Source organism: Squalius cephalus (assembly GCF_949319135.1).
Source record: "Squalius cephalus genome assembly, chromosome: 9".
Taxonomy (NCBI): Eukaryota; Metazoa; Chordata; class Actinopteri; order Cypriniformes; family Leuciscidae; genus Squalius; species Squalius cephalus.
The window spans coordinates 3307501-3320921 of record NC_137130.1 but is presented as its reverse complement, the minus strand read 5'-3'; the positions used below and the strand labels follow the sequence as shown (position 1 = coordinate 3320921).

At 35.2% G+C, this 13421-nt stretch overlaps 1 protein-coding gene across 1 annotated transcript in view; it reads left to right on the top strand.

Moving 5' to 3' along the window:
- LOC307164818 (E3 ubiquitin-protein ligase MARCHF4-like) overlaps positions 1-13421 on the top strand; it is a 31316-nt gene that overhangs the window by 934 nt on the left and 16961 nt on the right. The window lies entirely within an intron of this gene.

Genomic DNA, 13421 nt, shown 5'->3' with positions numbered 1-13421 from the left:
GTATATAACAACCCTATAAAATAAACAAATAATCTACACTGTAAAAAAAAAAAAAAATGTGCTGACTTAAATTTTTTAAGTAGCCTACAATCAACTTGGATGTTTAACTTAAATTACATTAAACTAACTTGACAATTTTAATTTAATCTTGTATAACCTACAATTACTTATTTTGATGAGTTTAAGCAAAAAACATGTGTCATAACTTATTGGTCATATAATTTTTTTTACAGTGTATATATAGGCACGTGATAAATGAGGATTGAGCCGAGTCATTTAACCATGCTAAAAAGTTTTCGTTTTATGTGGTTGCACTGATTTATTAATATCAGCACAATTGTAGGCCTATAAAGTGACCAACTATCCATCTATTGTAAGTACACTGAAAAAGTAAAAAGTAAGTAAAAAATAAAAGTAGGTGACTTGATTAAGGTCTTAATAAAATACATACATTACATAAAATCCCTAAAGGAAACAAATAACATATAGCTATAGGCTACGTGATAAATCAGGATTGAGCTGAGTCATTTAACCATGCTAAAAAGTTTTAGTTTTATGTGGTTGCACTGATTTATTAATATCAGCTCAATTGTATTGAGTAAAGTGAACAACTATCTAGTACACTGTAAAAGTAAAAAGTTAGTAAAAAGTAAAAGTAGGTGACCTGATTGCCTTAAGTTCATTGAAACTAAAAATGTAAGTCAATTCAAAGAAGGAGATTGGTTTAATCAACAGAAACTCAAAATATTATGTTATCTGAACCCCACTAATTATCTAAGTTAATTTGACAAAAGAAAAAAACTTCAGTAGATATATAGAAGATAGGGTTATAACATTTATATACTGTATAATGCATTATAAATGTTTTTTGTTATGCATTGTATGATCTCATGAATAATTGTAACGACAGTTATAATACTTATCTTCAGCGTTACACCTTTAAAAAGTATAATGCATTAAAACAGATGTAACAAGGAATCTGCAAATATTATAATGCATTTATTATAATGCATAAGAATATGAATATGGTTTTTAGAATATAGCACATTTCCTTTTTTGAGGAAATGAGGTGTGTGGATAATATAATCTGAAGAGACTCTACAACTTAAATTACACCGTCAAACTTCATATGTGAATTTTGAAAAAGAAAAGTCTGAGTGTAATATGTGACATAGACGAAACATATTACATAAACATAAAAAATATTTGCATATGAACAGCGTTCAGCTTAGTTAAAAAGATCACGATTAGAAACAATCTACTGTAATACAAAACAGCATTGCAGAGATCTGTTGTTATCAGATATTAACAACTATTTAAAGTCCATATACAGTTCCATTCCTCCCCAGGCCTACCTAATTAAATATTCATGAGCAAGAGCCAATGGCCACTCCCCCCAAAAACATTTACGATGTACTTTAGTTATTTGACACAAGTTTGCTCAAAACACAGGGAATGTTTATATAAAGTACATATTATTATTTAGTAACATGAAAAACATATTTAAAATTAATCAAAGCAGTTTACATAAAACATATTTGGGACCAAATTCAAGATTCAAAACATTAAAGATAAGGAAAGTCTCATAGGACAAACTTCAGTAGGATTCTCATACTTTTGACCAATGCATTTCAATGATTTTAAATTTTTATTTTCAAATAAATCCTTGTTACAACCGGGCAAGTCATAGAAATTTGTGAAATTTTATGGAAATAAAATTATTTTACAATTTTATTAATTTCTATTAAAGATTGCATTTGCAAAGAGAAATTTCTAGCTGAGCATAACTACAAAAATTCTTATTTACGAGCCTATAAATGCCCATGATTTTTTTTATGTTTTATTAATTTTCATTAGCGCTGATATTGAAACTCCCTGATATTTCCAGGTAGCCGTGTTTAACTGAACCTCATGATTGTAAGGTCAAGGCCCTGCAGTTGCCAAAGGAGTATTTACACTTCTTAATGCTTCTTGTTTTAGTAGGAAAACAGTAGCTCAGAGCAGGCCTCATGAATTATTCATCAATATATGCAAATTGTTTCCACTTCAAAAACCTCTGCACCGTCTTCACCCAAAGGGAAGGTGATTCACCAGAATTTACAACAGAACGACATTTATTTCACACTTGTTTCACTGATACATTTAAGCTCGTGCCAAGTCAGAGTAAATGAAAAACTGTAGGAGTGTTAAAGTAACTGTCATGTTACCTGAGATGAGCCTCGCCTGTACTGAAAGAAGGAAACCTGAGCCGAGTCAGCAGAGACGGATACATTACTTTCCTCATGAGAGGGTTACAAGCAAAGAGCAAAAACCCTTAAAGTCCCCCTGTAGTCAATCATTTTATCCCTTAAAACTCATCTTTGATCACCAAAATTACATATTTATAAGTTTTTTCCTTGAAAAAAATGCCTTCATGCCTTGAAATAGCTTGAATGTAACTCGACACCCTTGCCTCATTTAGTATGCGTGGTTCTATGAATATGCAAATGAGCCCCGCCTCCACTCACTCACTCACTCAGAGATCCACTGGTTGACGATCACACGTTGATCTGATTGGTTACAAGGTATAAGGTTACAAGGTTACAAGTTTGTGACGTCAGAAACACCAGCGATTTCAAAGCGTGTTTTTGAGACTGTCTTTGGTTCACTGCAGTTTTAAGGAGGAAATACTCAGCAATGCTGTCGACTTATGAATTTACACATAATTTGTCTTAAAACATATTAAAAACACCACATAGACATATAAACAACATTAAAAAGTTGATTTTCACTACAGGGGGACTTTAAAACACTAGCTATAGAGGAGGCCGGGGCTAGTTGTCACACAGTAACACCTAACTTAAAACTTTCATATTACTGTAAAATGCATTATAACAGTATTTTGTAATGCATTGTATAATCTCATGAATTTTTTAAATAATACATTATAATACTTAGTATAATGCATTAAAACACAGGAGAAATATTATAATGCATTTATTATAATGTATTATAATGCATAATATTATAATACATGTAACTTTGGTTACAATTATTTATAAAAAGATATTATGCATTATAACGGACATTATGAATACTAATGGTAATGCTGCAACTAATTTTGACAATCTTCTTAAACCAACTAAGGCCAGTGTAATAAGTTTCTTCATTATTTCACTGGAAAGATTGAGGGCATATACAGCTCTTTAATCACTATCACCCCAGTTGAGCTAGTTGATACTCAGCCTTTAAACCCTCCGACCACTACCTTTTCGAACTTTGACATGGTTGGAGTTGATTTTATTTATAAGTACAGTTAAGTCCATGAATTCAACTACCAGTATATTAGATCCGTTTCTCTGCTCAGCCTTGCATCAATCTGCCCTCATATGACTTCAATTGTGAATTTATCATTGAGTTCTGGAATTGTTTGTCCAATTACAGGCCTATTTCTAACCTTCCATTCTTGGCTAAAGTTTACGAGCGTGTTGTGGCTATTCAGTTAAATCATCCCCTAGCACTGCACAGTCTTTTTGAACCTTTTCAATCTGGGTTCAGAAAGGGCATAGTACTGAGACAGCTCTAGTGAGGCTCATTAATGATCTTCTTATTGCGGCAGATTCTGGTGCATGCAGTATTTTGGTCTTATTAGACCTCAGTGCCGCTTTTGACACTATACGTCACTCTCTTCTGCTAGATAGGCTGGAAAATTGTCTGGGTCTTTCTGGAGCAGTATTCAGTTGGTTTCGGTCTTATTTAACGAATCGTGCCCAGCTTGGGTCATTACAAATCTGATACCGTGCCTGTTCGACAGGGAGTTCCTCAGGGTTCAGTGTTGGGTCCTATTTTATTGCTTCCTCTTGGGCAGATCATCAGGAAATATGGTCTTGGGTATCACTGCTACGCGGATGATACGCAGATTTACATAACCACTAGTCCTGATTGCTCATTAATAGCTTTGTGTAGTTGTCTAGCAGAGATCAGTATATGGATGCAGAATAACTTCCTGAAGCTGAACGGCTCCAAAACTGAATTGATGCAGATTGGTACAGTGGCGGCTTCTCGCAAGGCCGAGCAGATTAGTTTGATTGTTGACTCCAGCATGGTAATTCCCACTTCACAGGTGCAGAATCTTGTTGTCATTTTCGATCCGGTTAACATTTGAAGCACTTATAAAACACATCTCTAAAACTGCTTTTTACCATCTGAGAAACGTTGCTCGACTCAGACCTTTTCTCTCTTTTGCAGACACAGAAAGGCTTATACATGCCTTCATTACAACTAGGTTAGATTACTGTAATGCCTTGTTCTCTGGTCTTCCAGCTAAATCTCTGAGCAGGCTATAGTATATTCAAAATTCTGCTGCCCGTGTGCTCACTCAAGAACACATCACACCGGTGCTTTCACAGTTGCACTGGCTTCCCATAAATGTGAGAATTGATTTTAAAATTCGTCTTTTAACATGCAAGGCACTATTTGGGACTGCACTCAGTATCTTTGAGATCTCATTAGCCCTTATACTCCATCACGTTCTCTCTGTTCTGCTAACTCTCTTTTACTACATCAGCCTTCATGTAAGCTCAAGACCATGAGCCTTTTCATACGAATCCCCCAAGCTGAGATGCACCAACATTGGGACACTTTAAAAAGTTGATTAAGACACATTTATTTAAGACTTTATTTAATTAATTTTTGTATTGCCCTTGTTGTTTCTGTTTATTTTACTGTAGCACTTTAGAAAAGCGCATTACAAATAACATTTATTATTATTATTATTATTATTATACCTACACTGTAAAAAATATATGATCAGTGAGTTATGACAACATACTTTTTTACATTGCTTTTAAGTTAGGCAATTTTCAACTTTTCTTTATAAGTTATACAGGATTCAACTTTTTTTTTTTTTAAGTTAATGTAATTTTAGATTAAATTAATTAAACATCCAAGTTGATTGCACTTAAAAAATTTAAAGCAGAAACTAAAATAAAGGCTTTATTTCATAAATCATCAGTTATTTAATTCAATTCATTAGTTTTAATATCTGTTGACCGAAACAATGATTTAATATTTTGTTTAAGTTTGCTTTGCGTTTTCTGAAAATCTACATTTTAATAGGCTTTTCTAATGGCATGTTTCCATTGTGACAACATGCCCCACTACAGAGGCATCATGTCCCAAAAGGTCAGTGTGTGTCTGAAATGAATCGTATCTTTTTCTCCTGGACAATAACGGTAGAAGTTTTTGGCTCGTATCATAAATGTTTATGTGTCGACTTGATGAGTCACAAAACTATATTATAGTAAGGCTCACAAGTCCCAGGTGTAGCTCGGTCCGATATCAATCACATCTATGGAAGCATTGGTATGAGTGCCTTTTAAGACTTTTGTGAAAAAGGGTGTATTGTATATGTTTATGTAATTGTTTTTTTTGTTTTTTTTTTTGTTGTTTTTTGTATGGTGTATGTCCTGCTGTTGGGCCTAGAGCCTGTAATAAAGTTTATATATATAAAGAGAGCAGCATCTGTGTTTATGAATCACAGAAAGTTCCTCTGAGGCGCTCAGTGTTTTTATTAACAGCTCCATAATTACACAGTTTGAATTCCGATTTAAACAAACCCATTGTGCTCATGCTATTCTGAGATTGTTGCCCCAAAGCGAGCAGCATGGTGTCTTTGAGAAGCTTTGCTGTAAGTGTAAAGAACCCGAGGGAATGATTTCAGACGATTGTTCCGGTTAGAGACTGATCAGATCTTCTCTCTTGAGCTTTTTCTGTGTAAAGATGAAGCAGAACTGATGTCTTACACACACTGCGTGATGGAAAGACGTGTCTGGATGAAGGGCAGAGCTTTGATTTTCTGTCTTTTATCATTCTCTGACTGATTCATGGCTGTTTTTCTGCTGATTCAGCGCTGGGGTTCATTGAGCCGCTGACAGATGCTTTGAAAAAACACCCTGTTTAAATGTGTAATAGCGCTCGGGAATGTGCGTTTGCATCTTTCAGACGGCTTTGACTGGTGTACTGTTTCAAAATGTAATGATTGTTCACGTCACATTGCATTATCCAGACATCTTCATCTTCTCAAATGCATCTCGACTAGATCTGAAAAGCACAAGGACTAAGCTCTGGGTTCAATGCAAGTTCAGCTCTAAAGCATTTGCAATGGAAGTATACAGTTTCCTCAGACTTAAGTGTTCACATTAAACTAGTATAGAATTAGTGGCCTTGTCTGTATATGTTTTTTTCCCTCAAACCTCAATGTCATGATCAAATAATGCCGGTAAAGCCAGTAACTTTCACAATATGCACAAGGTTTTTTCACAAAAGTTATTAGAGTAAGCAAATATTATTAGAATACGTTTTACAAGAAAACACTATTTTAGTTTTTTTCTACTTCAATTCAATGTGTTACTTGACAATAAGGTTCCATTTGTTAACATTATTTAACATGAACTAACAATGGAAAATACTTCTAAGGCATTAATTAATCTTAGTAATTTCTACATTTACTAATACATTATTACAATCAATTGTTGTATCAGTTAATATTATCTAGACCTGAGCTAACATGAACTGACATTTTATTAACTAACATTAGCAAAGACTAATAAATACTGTAACAAATGCAGTGCTCATTGTTAGTTATTGTTAAATGTACACTTGCTCAAACATTAACAAAATTTAAAGGGGTGGTTGATTATGATTTGACTTTTCTAACTTTAGTTAGTGTGTAATGTTGCTGTTTGAGCATAAACAACATCTGCAAAGTTACAACGCTCAAAGTTCAAAGCAAAGGGAGATATTTGCTTTTAAAGAAATCGCTTTTTAAGGACTACAACAAACGGCTGGTAGAGACTACACCACATTCCTCCTGGGTTAGTGACATCACCAACACAAAAATTTACATAAACCCCGCCCCCTGAACACGATTTATAGATTATCAAGACAGAATATGCTAATCAATGACTAGAAGATAACTACACATAAGCTTAATAAATTCATCAACTAACCATTCAGAAATGTCCTGTTGCTTCTACATGTTGTCTCTTCTTCTTGAGTCTCTCCATCATTCCGGTTTGAACATAAAAGGCACAAAAAAACAAGTGTCTATGTGAGGTAAAAGGACACAAGCTGTTGAAGCTCCGCCCCCTGTGCCGGGAGCAGCAGCTCATTTGCATTTAAAGGAACAGACACAAAACGGTGCGTTTTTGCTCACCCTCAAAAAGTGACAACTTTAACATGCTATATAAAAATATCTGTGGGGTATTTTGAGCTAAAACTTCACATACACACTCTGGGGACATCAGAGACTTATTTTACATCTTGTGAAAAGGGCATTATACCACCCCTTTAAATAAGTTGTCAATACATCATCTTGTCTTACCCTGATTTACTATAGTAATCCTATTATAAGAGTTTATATTTTAGACCAAGCAGGATGGGCTGCGTTTCAATCTAATTTTTTATTTCCTTCCATCGCTAACTTCCCTCAGTCTCATTCACTAAAAGTATTCTCTATGCTTCATAACATTACATTTGAATCACTGTAGTCACATGGACTATTTTAACAGTCTTTACTACCTTTCTGGGCCTTGAAAGTTGCAATGACGTTGCTGTCTATGGAGGAATAAAAAGCTCTCGGATTTAATCCAAAAATATCTTAATTTGTGTTCCGAAGATGAACGAAAGTCTTACGGGTTTGGAACGATGATTCTCAAACGGCTCGTCAGATGAATCAATCTCTCTAAATCCCTCCTTTCCGCGATATACTCTGCTCTGATTGGCCAGACAGCTCAGGCTGATGTGATTGGTCTACATGCCCATTGCCATAAGAACGTCAGCTCTGCTTGTCCTGAGGCTTCCTACACCGTAAACAAAAACACAGTAACGAACAATGACGTCGATCAATGCGAGCGCGAGTCCGATGATGAAACATTGGAAGAACTATTCATTCAACCCGAACCTCCATCGCAAGGACGACTCGAGCAGGACGTTTCAGTGATACACTACTCAGTTTGTGGTACATTATATGAGATGTTGCAACTGTAATTCCTCACCATCAGCATTAACAACTGCATGTCCATCAACAAACCGATTATTTTACTTATTTATTTACAGAGAATTTTTCTAATTTATTGCGGTGAACATGTGAAAACTGTATCAATAACAGTGCATACATTAGCCGAGCTCTAGCGTGAATGACTGTAACATAAACATTGGTAAAACAAATCTTGCTCCATGCTTAATCTTTACTTAAAGTAGTGAGAACGACAGACGATCTGCATTAATATACACAGTTATAGGTAATAGTGGCCCACAACTTATTAGCAGAAGTATTTCAGTAAGACAACGTGAGTTAGCCAGTTAGCAAGTGAACTTTCAGATTTAAAACTTTGCAGGATGTTTTCATTCACTCAGAGCTATGTTACACACTAAAGGTCATTTTCAAAAATCCATAATGGGGCACTTTAAGATTAATTTTATTGAACAGATAAATTATCATATATATCTCTAACAGAGTTCATCATAAAGCATTATCTATTGTGAAGAGTCATATGCACACTCACGCACAGCCGAAGCTCAACCAAAACAAGGGTCTTTTGCTAAATATATGCTGTTTTACTGCCAAAAGTTATATAGTGTACCTTTAGCTAATACGTCATAGGACCTTATTATAAAGTGTTAATTAGTGTAAAATAGTTTCAAAGGAAATCCTACACCAATTTTGTTCAGTGTAGAGACTGTTCACATTTTGCAAACCGACAAGGTCTTGGATAACTGGAGAGAGCGATCTGTTTCTCATTCATCTGAATGGCAGTTTCTTGGCCGGTGCATGAGCCCTCAGAAGTGTGCAACTAAGTAGGTAACCGTAAGTTCATGCACTTAGAAAAGTAGCTCCTTCTTAAGAAGAACAATACATACAGTTGAAAATAAATACAGTTTTTACTGAATAATTAATGCAAGTGGTTTACCAAAAAGGCTTCAGATTCTGCTTTATAAAACCCTTGGGAGCACTGGCTCTGTGCCTTACTGTAACCGTGATTTTATCTTCTTTTCTCTCTTTTTTTTTTACTTGTAACTGGTGTTGAACCCGGAAGATTCCTTTCATCTGTGATGCTCTCTGAGCTTCTCTGCTGTTGTAGACCTGCAGAGACACAGAGATGTACAGTCACAGACTCAATCTGCTGTGGAGATCCCTGTAGGATTACAGTATGTGCGCTCACACACTTCAGCATTCGTACTACCGTTTTAGCAGACGGACAGATTTATGAGGAAGCCCTGGGAGAGTTTAGCTGTGTTTGAGAGGCAGATAAACACACTTCATTTTGCAACAACACGCATTAAAAATGACATACAGTAATGTCCAAAAGTGATGCCCAGCCTAGGAGAATTGACATCTTCACCCTTTATTTGAATATTATTAAACATTTGGTAACACTTATTATACAGTGTCCTTGTTACACTTACCATAGTATTAACAGTTAATTATGCATAATTACATGCAACTAACCCTCAACCAATCCCTAATTCTACCCTAACCCTATAGTAAATACATGCACTTAATTATTATTACTCAGTATTTAAATATATGTACACTGTAACAATGACACCTTAAAATAAAGTGTAACCAAACATTTTGTAAGCATATTGCGTAGTTGTGCTTGGAGTTGATTGTTTTATTTGTGATGATAACACAATGAAACATGACAAATTTTACGAACATCATTTTTATCCAGGCTGTCATACAAAGAAATTATGAGCACGAAATATTAATAACTGATTATGTACTCTTTTTTCCTGAGAGATTGCATTTTATTGCATAGTAAAATAAAATATGTAACTTTAGTTTTACCATTTTTTGCCAAATAATTTTGTCAGACAAATACCTAAACAAGTTTAGTGATGTTCTGTCATGTTTAAAAATAGAAATTATTTCCCTCATATTTCAATATTATTTAATTGACCTGAGCTAACATGAACTAATGATTAACAGTTGTATATTTATTAACTAATGTTAACAAAGACTAATAAATAGTCTGTAACAAAAGTATTGCTCCTTGTTAGTTAATGCATTAAGAGTACCTGAAAACCATACTTGAGTAAAAGTATAGATTCCTTACAGCGAAAATGACTCCAAGTTACAAATCACCCATTCCAATAAAACTCTTCGAGTATCTGATTTCACAGTACTGAAGTATTTTACTGAATGTAGGCTCAAAGATGCACTCGACACCTCAGAGACATGCCAGTGAAAAACAAGAAAAGGTTGATTTGTAAGACAGCAATCACGTTTATTTTATAAAAACAAAATGAAACTGAACGCTACAAAATTGCAATGACACAACAGCCTCTTACACGCCTAAACACTCAAGTCTCATTTAAAGTCCCCCCAATCATTGTATCCCTTAAAACTCATCTTTGATCACCAAAATGACATATTTCAACGGTTTTTCCTTGAAAATAAATTCATGCCTTAAAATATCTTGAATGTAACTCGACACCCTTGCCTCATTTAGTATGCGCGGTTCAATTAATATGCAAATGAGCCCCGCCTCCACTCACTCACTCACTCAGCTCAGAGATCCACTGGTTGACGATCACACGTTGATCTGATTTCAAAGCGTGTTTTTGAGACTGTCTTTGGTTCACTGCAGTTTTAAGGAGGAAATACTCAGCAATGCTGTCGACTTATGAATTTACACATGGTTTGTCTTAAAGCATATTAAAAACACCACATAGACACATAAACAACATTTTCACCACACCTAACATTTTAAGCTCAAGTGCTCAAATAGTGCACAAGGAAACCAATATACTTTAAAAAGGTCTCTTCAATATAACAGATGTTATATAATGTTAAAGGTGTGGTATAATGCCCTTTCACAAGATGTGAAATAAGCCTCTGATGTCCCCAGAGTGTGTATGTGAAGTTTTAGCTCAAAATGCCCCACAGATATTTTTATATAGCATGTTAAAATTGTCAATTTTTGAGGGTGAGCAAAAACGCACCGTTTTGTGTCTGTTCCTTTAAATGCAAATGAGCTGCTGCTCCCGGCACAGGGGGCGGAGCTTCAAGAGCGGAGTCAGACAAAGATGGAGAGACTCAAGAAGAAGTGACAACATGTAGAAGCAACAGGACATTTCTGAATGGTTAGTTGATGAGTTTATGAAGCTTATGTGTAGTTATCTTCTAGTCATTGATTAGCATATTCTGTCTTGATAATCTATAAATCGTGTTCAGGGGGCGGGGTTTATGTAAATTCTAGGGTTGGTGATGTCACTAACCCAGGAGGAATGTGGTGTAGTCTCTACCAGCCGTTTGTTGTAGTCCTTAAAAAGCGATTTCTTTAAAAGCAAATATCTCCCTTTGCTTTGAACTTTGAGCGTTGTAACTTTGCAGATGTTGTTTATGCTCAAACAGCAACATTACACTAACTAAAGTTAGAAAAGTGAAATGATAATCAACCACCCCTTTAAATAGTCAAAGCGTACTGGCATGCACTGGATGTGCTGGTTTCGGCCTCACCTGATGAAAATGAAACACCTGTGATTCACTACTACTGTACCTGTCCAGTTGCTTTGTTGACAAGTTTGGGTGAGCAAGAGCAAATGCACAAGATATAGTACCTTCAGTGCCCTGTAGACGGCGATATCACTTCTTACGTAGCAGAAATAAACTGCTGCAGAAAAAGTTAGGTACCATGCAAAACATAACGAGTAATGCAAATAAAGTAAAGAGTAAAGAGTGTATATACTTGGTCAAAAATGTAGTCAAGATTAAACGTTGTTAATATCTTTGATACTCAGTCAAACTACAAAGTAGCCAAAAAGGTACAGAAACTAATTACATTTACTTAAATACTTTACACCAATGGAACCTTATTAAAATGTTACCAATATAAACGAATTTCAAGTGTGCAACTCCATGCACTTTTACCTCAGTGGAAAATGTACCACAATTGTGTTAAGACATGGAATATTTCTTGCATGAAGCCACTAAAATGAAAATACAAGGAGCAAAATCGTGTTTTTTGTTGTTGTCATTTTAGATTTAGACCATGCATACAGTCAATTCCTGAAATAACCAGCTTCAGAAGCAGCAGAAAGACGAATGCCCAGCACAGATGCCTTCATGTCCACACACGCATTATATAGCATGCAGTAATCCCGTGGAGGCCACTCACTATAACACAGGTCTACACTGCCACATTACATTCACATCACGCTGAACGAGGCGTCCCTCCAGCAAACCAATGATGGAAATTGCTATTTCAGAACGGCTTAAGGCTGCGCTTATGTGCCGCCTTTTGTTGTGCGGGACATTCGTGCACCATTAAGAGTCAAAGGCATCCCACTTTCCTGGCATATATTCAGTTATTTATGACAGATTCAATTCATTTCGCCTCTTAAAAGTGGAAGTGGTTTGTAAACCAGAGCGCCAGGGCTTTCAAAAGGCCTCAGATGGCTGTAATAAGTATAAGTGCAAAGGACACTCACGTATTTAAGCACGATATTACTAGTTCAGGTTTCTGTTGTTGTTTCTATACTTAGAGGTTTCATTTTATTTCATAAAAAACAGAAAATGATTTAATCTGGTCTGGCAAGCTATATATTTTTTACAATATCTATGCAATGCAAGTAGCGCTTGCACAGCAAAAAATGCTTTTCTTACTTATTATTTTTGTCTGGTTTCCAGTCCAAATATCAAAAAATTCTTAAATCAAGATGCATTTACTTGATAAGTAAAATTAGATAAGATATTATGTCTTGTTTTCCGGGGGAATTAATCAAAATCAAGTGAGTTTTTGCTTAAAACAAGCAAAATGATCTGTCCATGATCTTAATTCAAACAGAAACAAGATTATTTTTCTTACCCCATGGACAGATCATTTTGCTTGTTTTAAGCAAAAACTCACTTAATTTTGATTTATTTCTCCAGAAAACAAGACATAATATCTTATGGCATTTTATTACTTTAGTAAATGCATCTTGATTTAAGAATTTTTTAGATATTTGGACTGGAAACAAGACAGAAATACTAAGTAAGAGAAGCATTTTTTGCAGTGTGCATGTCAAAAGGTCGTTGCCAAAATCAGCTTGTTTAGCCACCGTGAACTCGGGGACATTAAATCACGTCTAATCCTGATGTTTTAATTGACATGGAACCAAATAAGGAATCGGACTGACACATTTACTAAAATGACCTACTTACCATTAATCTGAAAAGTAGGTCTGATATGGATATTTCCGTATGGATGACTGCACACTTACACTGCGTTCTGCACTTTCTGTGAATAGAGATGAGGATGAGCTTAACCTTCAGAAAATGTTCATCATCAACCTCAAGAGGTCAAATATGAAAATTAAATATTATATGAGACCTTTTATTTGGTTCTGTATGAGGTTTGCCGTTTTTGCAAACTTGTTATCAATTTCGTTTT